The sequence below is a fragment of the Rhincodon typus genome, chromosome 4 (assembly GCF_021869965.1).
Source record: "Rhincodon typus isolate 14 chromosome 4, sRhiTyp1.1, whole genome shotgun sequence".
Taxonomy (NCBI): domain Eukaryota; kingdom Metazoa; phylum Chordata; class Chondrichthyes; order Orectolobiformes; family Rhincodontidae; genus Rhincodon; species Rhincodon typus.
Window position 1 is genome coordinate 54,871,794 of NC_063335.1, and position 8,312 is coordinate 54,880,105.

Consider the following 8,312-nt stretch of genomic DNA (forward strand, 5'->3'; position numbering starts at 1 on the left):
GTCAAGCATAAAATCTATTTGGTAACCTAAGATAACAAGTCTGTCCCTTTTGAGATCCTACAATGCTCTGTATTTGCCCACCCAATTTCCTTATTACATCAACTTCTCCAAATTAATCCTTTCAGAACTTTGCCAAAAGCAGTGAACAAGAGTCAATAACCTATTAGGATTTAAAATGAGATCATAAGATAAAATTGTGTGGGGAGAAATTGAGAAGGAACAGATGTGTGTTATGCAGAAAGTGCTTGAAAAACTCAGCAGCTATGAAGAAAAGAACAGAGTTAACATTTCAGATTGATGATTTTTGATAAAAGTGACAGCTATTTCCCTGTCCTGAGATGCTGCGTGACCTGCTGATTTACTTTCTCCTGCCACTTTCTGTTTTTATTTCAGATTTCCAGCATTTTGCTGTTGTAATTCATGTACTTCTCATACTTGGACTGAAAAGTGAACACAGAAAGGAAATATTAATAACTTGAAGGAACGATATTAAAGTCCTGAAATTGCAGCATAAAATAGGACAGGATTCACTATTTAGTGTGTCCTGTAATGTCTCACTGTACATAAAGGTGGCTGCAGCAAAGTATTGATCACGTCACTCAATGAGACTGGCTATCTTAGTGGAAGTCTATGGCCCATTATTACCCTTTTACATTTAGCAGAAAGTGTATATTCCATTTGTTGTTAAATGCCATAATCCTTCCTGTTGACCTGTCTTGCTCTGTGAATACACTGGAGAGCACTGAGCTAAAATAACAATTTATCAGGCTTCCACTCCTGACATTGAACTGTCAGGCAATGTAATATGAGGGTAGAAGTTATGGTTTGTGCTGCTGTTATAGGAATGTTTAATAGTCACTTCAATTACAAGATAATGCTCAGTATATTCCGTCACCGCTGTCAATTTGAAGCTATGAAACAACCACATTATTATGGATGAAGGCTCAGTATTTTTCTTCTGGGGAGAAGGTGGAGAGGAAGAACTCTGTAGACGCAACTGTAAATTTACACAGTGCACAGGTCTTGCATTACTCTCTGCTTAACCTTGCATAACCTGTAGCACCAGAACTCCAAGCCCTTGTCCTTCATTGATTATAAACTACTCCCCTTCAATCACAAAAGGGCTGTTCACTCTTTGTAAATATGGTTCTGCTGTGCCATTTTTCACCTCCTCCTCTCCTTCCTTCACCTTCTCTCTCTTGAGCACTGCAAGTAGAACTTGGTGTACACATTCACAAAGCATCTTATCATGCCCCCATTAATAATCTCCTCTCATTCTCACAAGTCAAGCTCATGACTAATGAAGAGAACACTGGACGTTCAGTGTCAAAACACCAGGCACAATAATAAGAGATAGTAGGAACTGCAGATGCTGGAGAATAGTCTAATAGTCTGAAGAAGGGTCTAGGCCCAAAACATCAGCCTTCCTGTTCCTCTGATGCTGCTTGGCCTGCTGTGTTCATCCAGCTCTACACCTTGTTATCTCAGGCACAATAATAAAGCAGCTATTTCCAGCAACCACTCACCTGTTTCTGTTTATTTTTGACACAAAATGTTAATCCTTGTTCCACTCAACCCTTTCGGTTGAAGTAAATATATGATCTCCTGAAAGATAAGGAGCAAAAAATGGCTGCACCAACAAAACATCATTACTTGATACTCGAGCAAGTAACAGATTGATACCATGCATCTCTTTCAGTATAGGCTGAATGAACATACATTTGGTGACTTTCCCATTTCGACGCAGTGTGACTTTTCTTCAAAGTGGACTGCTGAGTTTTCTCCAACACCCCTATTTTTATTTCAGATCTCCAGCATCCTTAGTATTTTGCTTTCATTTAAGATTCTGAGGGAATTTGACCAGACGGATATGGACAGGACATGCAGCCATGCAGCCAATTCAGCCTGTTCCAGCATTCATTGAGATAATGGCTGATCTTATAATCCTCAACTCCACTTTCCTGCCTTTTCACCAAAAGCCTCGATTCCCGAACTGATTAAAAATCTGCCTGTCTCAGTTATGAATATACTAATGACCCAACCTCAACAGCCCTCTCTGGCAAAGAATTCCACAGCTTCAATACCGTCTAAGGGAAGAAATTTCTTCTCATCTATCTGATTCTGAAATTGTGCCCTCTGGTTCCTGGATTTTTCTTCAAGATGAAACAACATTTCCACTTCTAAATTGTCAAATTTCCTAAATATTATATGTGGTTCAATACGGTCGCTACTCATTCTTCTGAGTTCCATCAAGTACAGGCCAACCACAGTCCCTCCATACCTGATATCAGTCCAGTGAGCCTTTTCTGGATTGCCTCCAATGCCTGTATATCTTTCCCTAGGCAAGGGGATGAAAACTGCTCACAATACTTCAGCTATAGTCTGATTAATATCTTGTATACTACTTTTATTCTTCTTCCCTTTGAAATAAAGACCAATATTCTATTTTTCTTCACTATTACACACTGAACTTGGAAGTTAGATTTCTGTGATTCATGCATGAGGACTGCCAAATCCATCTATTCCATTGTTTTCTGCAATAATTGTTCATTTAAAAATATTCAACTCCTCTATTCTTCCTGTCTCAATGCATTGCCTCATATTTTCCTACATTATGTTCCCTCTGCCAATTTTTTGCACACTCGCTTCACTTGTTGATATCCCTTTGCAGACTTCGTCATCCTCAGCACTTACCTCCCCACCTATTCTTACATCATCCACAGACTTGGTTAAAGTATATTCACTTTTCTCCAAGTTACTAATATATACTGTATACAATTGTGGCCTTGGCACTGAATTAGTTACATGTTGACATCCTGAAAATGTCAACTTTATCCCAACTCTCTTTTCTATTAGTTAGCCAATCCTCTATCCATGTTAATATACTTTTTCCAACATCATGGGAACTTGTCTTATTAAGTAGCTTAGTATGTGTTACCTCTTCAAATGCTTTATGACAATCCAAATATATTACATTTACTGTTTCCCCTTTATTTAAACTGCTTGTAACTCCTCAAAACATTCTAATAAATTCGTCAGTTATAATTTCCTATTCTCAAAGCCATGCTGACTCTGCTTGATGGCATTACATTATTTGTAAACGCTCTGTTATTCCATCCTTTATAAAGGATATTAGCATTTCCCTAAAAGCAGATGTTAAGTGAACTGGCCTATAGTTACCTGTGTTATTTTCTCCTTACCTTTCTAAATAAAACACGTTATATTCGCAGTTTTCCAATCCTCTGGGAATTTTGCAAAAGCCAGGGATTTTTGGACGATCGCTACCAGTACATTCATTATCTCTGTAGCTACTGTCTTTAATATCCTAGGATGCATTCCATTAAGCTCAGGAAAGTTTTCAGCCTTTATCCCCGTTAGTTTCTTTAGCACCTGTTCTCTCGTGATAATTATTGTATTTGTTTCCTCTTCTCCTCTTGCCCCTTGATGTTTTTTTTTTTGGTTGCTATTCATGTCTTCTGATGTAAAGCCTGATGTAATAATCTTAGCTGCCAGGCTAAACTATCATTTCTGCAGAGACTGGTATTTTTGTATTGAGTGTGTTTGACTCTGTATAGGAATAAGTTTATATACCTTAATGTGGATAATAGCTTGAGTAGATTCCTTAAGAATTCCTCTAAGAAAATTTTATTCCTAATAAATAGATTATTCTGAGTTCATCAAAGTAGTCCAGATAGTAGCACAAAAAAACAGTGGCCGTTTTGGTGATTGAATCGACAATTTTACACAAATGTTGCGATTTGTGGCATTGTGAAGCTTGAATATCAGTACGTTTCTCCCACAGTCCATAAAACCATTAGACTTAGGAGCAGAAGTATGTCATTCAATCTAGCGAGTCTTCTTCACCATTCATTAAGATCAATTATTATAATAATACCCAAAACTGCATGAACTTAAGATATGAGCTTAACCATTAAATTATAATTGAGAAAGATATTATAGATGATCCAGATAAAAATGTGGGACTACTCACAAACCCTCCTCCTTTTTCACCCAACACAATCATCTAGTAATTTTACTGTCAGTTTTATTCTTTCCCGTCACAAAGACATTGATGTCTTATTGCACATCAATTTAAGAGGTCAAACCTGGCATCCCTTTTATTCATAGCTTCCCTCTTTTAAAGTTGCTTGCTTAGTATTTGAACTTCGTAACAAGACAGTTGGTCTGAATTTGCAAGTTTTATACATTCCAACATCATAAGTAATTCATTGGCTGCTAAAGAGCTTCAAAACATCCTGTAATAATGAAAAGTGCTACACTCCATAAATCATCCTGATATAATCTTGAAAACTCAACTCATTCATCAAAAGCATATCACCAGTGAAATCAATTTTAACATTTTAAAAAAATAATGACAACTTGAATCATCTCCATTGTTTTACTTTTGTATGTTGCTCAAAAGTAATACTTTTAAATCTATTACCACCTGTAAACATCTACTGTTTGACAGCAAGAAGCCTTTTAAAAAAAAAGGCACCTTTTACAATAAGAAAGCACCTATCACTGTGAAACTGTCAATCAGAATGGGACTAAATTGCTTGAACATTGTGGAACACTAACTGTCCTGGGAGGGGGAGTACTTAGGGAGCTGCATCAGAAATAACTCCACAAAGGCCGATGTTCCATCATCAAGTCAACCTTTATTTACACATGCATAATACATGACACTAACCCTGCTAGCTTAGAGTCAGTTCCTAGAGTGAACAGAGCCCCTGACACTCCCTGTTTATGTCTGTCAGTCATTGCTCTATGATTGGGCCAGGTAACAGTACCAATCAGGTAACTCATACTCTATGAAATCCATCTGGCTGACCTCGTTCCAATCATTACATCCCTCCCTCTCTATGTCCTGGGATATAGACCTGTTCTTTTTACTGTATCCTCTCCTGGGGCATTTCTCCTCGGTCTGGTTCCTCTGACTCTGCCTTGGATACCGATGGCGTATATTGGATCGCAGCCCACCTATCGCACCCGGAGCATCTAGGCCAAAATTCATCTTCTTCAGGCGGTAATGGCATTGAGGCTGTGACATCTGCCATGTTTATCTCTTCCTTAGAGGTTTCTTTGGCACTTGGCAGATGGGGAGAACCGACCGCTCTGAGGGCCTTGCTGGATGCTCTGTAGGGTCGGATTTGTTTTGCTGTTGCCCTGTTTGCGAGGTTGCAGCTTTCATACGCTCGCTCGGGACTCTCCTTTTTGAACTTTGTACATCACGGAACCTGACATTGGGTCAACCGTGCCTCTTACCCATGCAGGGTCGTTCCCGTGGTTTCAACACCAAACTTCACCCCCTGAAGTAAACTGCCTCTCTTACTTTGAGGAATCTTGTTTCTGGCATTGATGTTCCTGATGTAGTTTCACCCTCCGCCCCCTCCCAGATGCAGGAAGATCAGCTTTAACCTGATGTGGAGTCTTTTCCCCATTAGCAACTCTGCCGGAGCTGACCCTGTAGTTGTGTGATGAGTAGTCCTATAATCAAACAGGAACCAAGACAGTATTGAGTGAAGTTGTAAGCTCTTTCTTTAAGCCTGTCTTCAAAGTTTGGGCCATTCTTTCGCCAAACCATTGGACAACAGATGGAACATCCCCATATTTGATGAATGAACTCTATGCACATCCAACCACTTTGAATAGGCATCCACGAAGACTGAAAACAACAAGCCAATGAAAGGACCGGCATAGCCAGTATAACTGAGCCCAGGGTTTATCCAGCTATTCCCATGAATATGGGGGAGCTGCTGGTGGTATTTTTTGTTCTTGCTGGCACTCTAGGCACTGTCCCATCAATTTGGCTATGTCAACATTGATTCTGTCCACCAGACATAACTTCTCACCAACATCTTAATTTTGGAAACCCCTGGATGACCCTCATGGAGTTCAGCCAGCATCTAGAGGTGACATTTTCCTGGGACAATCACTCTTGCTCCACAAATAATATGCTGTCCTGTCTGGTGATCTGGTTTTGCCAGGTCCAGAAAGGTTTCAGTTCTAGTTGTAATGGCCCTTTTGCTTCCCCCATCACCACCAGCTGTTTTAGTTTCACCAGGATGGGAACTTTTTACAACCACAATCTGATATTTTCAGCTGTGACAGGAAGGGTATCCAGAAAGTTTAAAACCAGAATGGACTCTTCTAGTGGTGGCACCAGTGGGCAGTGGCTCATGGTGTCCACATTTGCCATTTGGCCTCCGGGATGGTATTCCAACTTGTAATTGTACGCACTCAAAATAACAGCCCACCACTGAATTTGACCAGAAGCTATGAGTGACACGGTCCTATTCTCTTTAAGTAGCCCTTTCAAGGGTTTGTGGTCCATTACTATTACAAATTTGTGTCCATTAAGGCATCAGTGGAACTTCCTCAATCCAAAAATGACTGACAAATCTTCCTTCTCTATCTGGGCTAATCTTTGTTTCGCATTAGCCAAAGTCCAGGAACCATACACTGGGCCAACACTAATACCATTTGGGGAGGCACTGCATGTCATCACTACATCTCACTTGGGATCATAGTGTGCCAACACCTTAGACAATGATAGCTGCTTCTTCACTTTCCTAAAGGCTACACTGTGGCTACGAGACACTTCCAAGGTTGACTCTTTTTCAAAAGTAGGTGTAAGCATGCCAGGATGGAGGCCAGGTTACTTATGAACTTTACACAATCATTCAACAATCCAAGGAAAGACCTAAGCTCAGGTACAGATCTGGGAGCCAGGGCACCTTTGATCACCCTCACTTTATTGGCTGTAACCTGGTCTTGTCAACTTTGTAGCCCAAGTAGATCACTTGGGGTGCTTAGAACACACATTTCTCCCTCCCAAGGTATACACCCACCTTGGAGGAGCATTTAAGCACTATATCCAAGTTCTCTAAATGCTCTTTATTGGTCTTTCTAGTTATTCGCATGTCATCTAGGTAAATGGCAACCTGAGATAGATCTTATAAAATCTTCTTCTCCATTGTCTGCTGGAAAATGGCACAGGCTGATGATACCCCAAATGGCAGTCTCGTACATTGGTACAAACCCTTACGGGTGTTAATTGTAGCATACATCTGGGAATCCTCATCTAATCACACTTGTAAGTCTGTATGTCTCATGTCCAGCTTCATGAAGGACAGCCCCCTGTCAGTTTTGCAAATAAGTCCTCTATCCGAGGGACTGGGTATTTATCCAGCTGCAAAAAGTGGTTTGCTGTTTGCTTGAAATCCCCACAAAGAAGAATCGATCCATCGGGCTTCACAATCGGTACGACTCGTTCTGCCCATTCTGCAATCTGTACTAGTTTGATGATTCCTTCGCTTTCCAGCTGCCTGATTTCTGCGTCTATGTTTGCACATAATGCAAATGACAATGTGCAGACCTTGCAGATTCATGGAATTGCTTCTTGGTCAACATGTCTTAGACCTTTCGAATGGTCCTTAGACCTTCCTGACAAACTTCCAGGTATTTATTGAATATTTCATATTCCAGTATCAGTGAGACTGATGATTACAATCCTCTGCAATTTGCATTATGAATAGTGTAGTCATTGGAATAAGGTTGGCCAGGTGGGTCTCGTTGAGTATGAGATTCCTGATTGAGGCTGTTAACCTGGGCTGACAGATATAAACAAGAGTCACAGGGATTCTCCTCACTCTAAGAACTGGCTCTGGGCTAGCTTGTCAGATTCCATATATTATGCACTTGTAAATAAAGCATGACTTGGTAACAGGATATCGGGTTCTGTTGAGTTATTTCAGATTGGTAAAGTGAAAATAAAGTATTCAAATTGTTGTCAGCAGTTCAAATGCAATTTTTCAGTTAATTATCTAACTCATAAATCCATAAAATGTCAAATGGAGAAAAAAAGTTTAGCTAGCAAGTTATATCTGAAATATTTCAGAGTGCATCATCTATAATAAAATATTTAAACTATGCATGTGGAAGCCATAAATGGCAAAGATTTTTTTTTGCTGGAGGTTTTCTCATGATAGTGCTTCAAAAAGTGCAGCACTACATCTGTAAAGCACTGAACATCAGCTTATAATGATATGCAGCCAAGTCTTGAGTAGGCTGAGAGACTCGTAGTGGAATCAAAGTGGCATGGGAAAGTCTCCTTTTTGAGGAAGAGAAACAGGACTATTCATGTGAAATTGTTCCAAATAACAATTTTCAAAAATATTTCACCTTAAAATTAACCAGTGGGAAAGGAAGGGCAATATTGGGTGCTTGACCTAGGTTGTATTGTTGTACTAAACTGAACAGCTTATTTGGCCTAGATATAACACAGTATGGAGCTGGAGGAACACAGC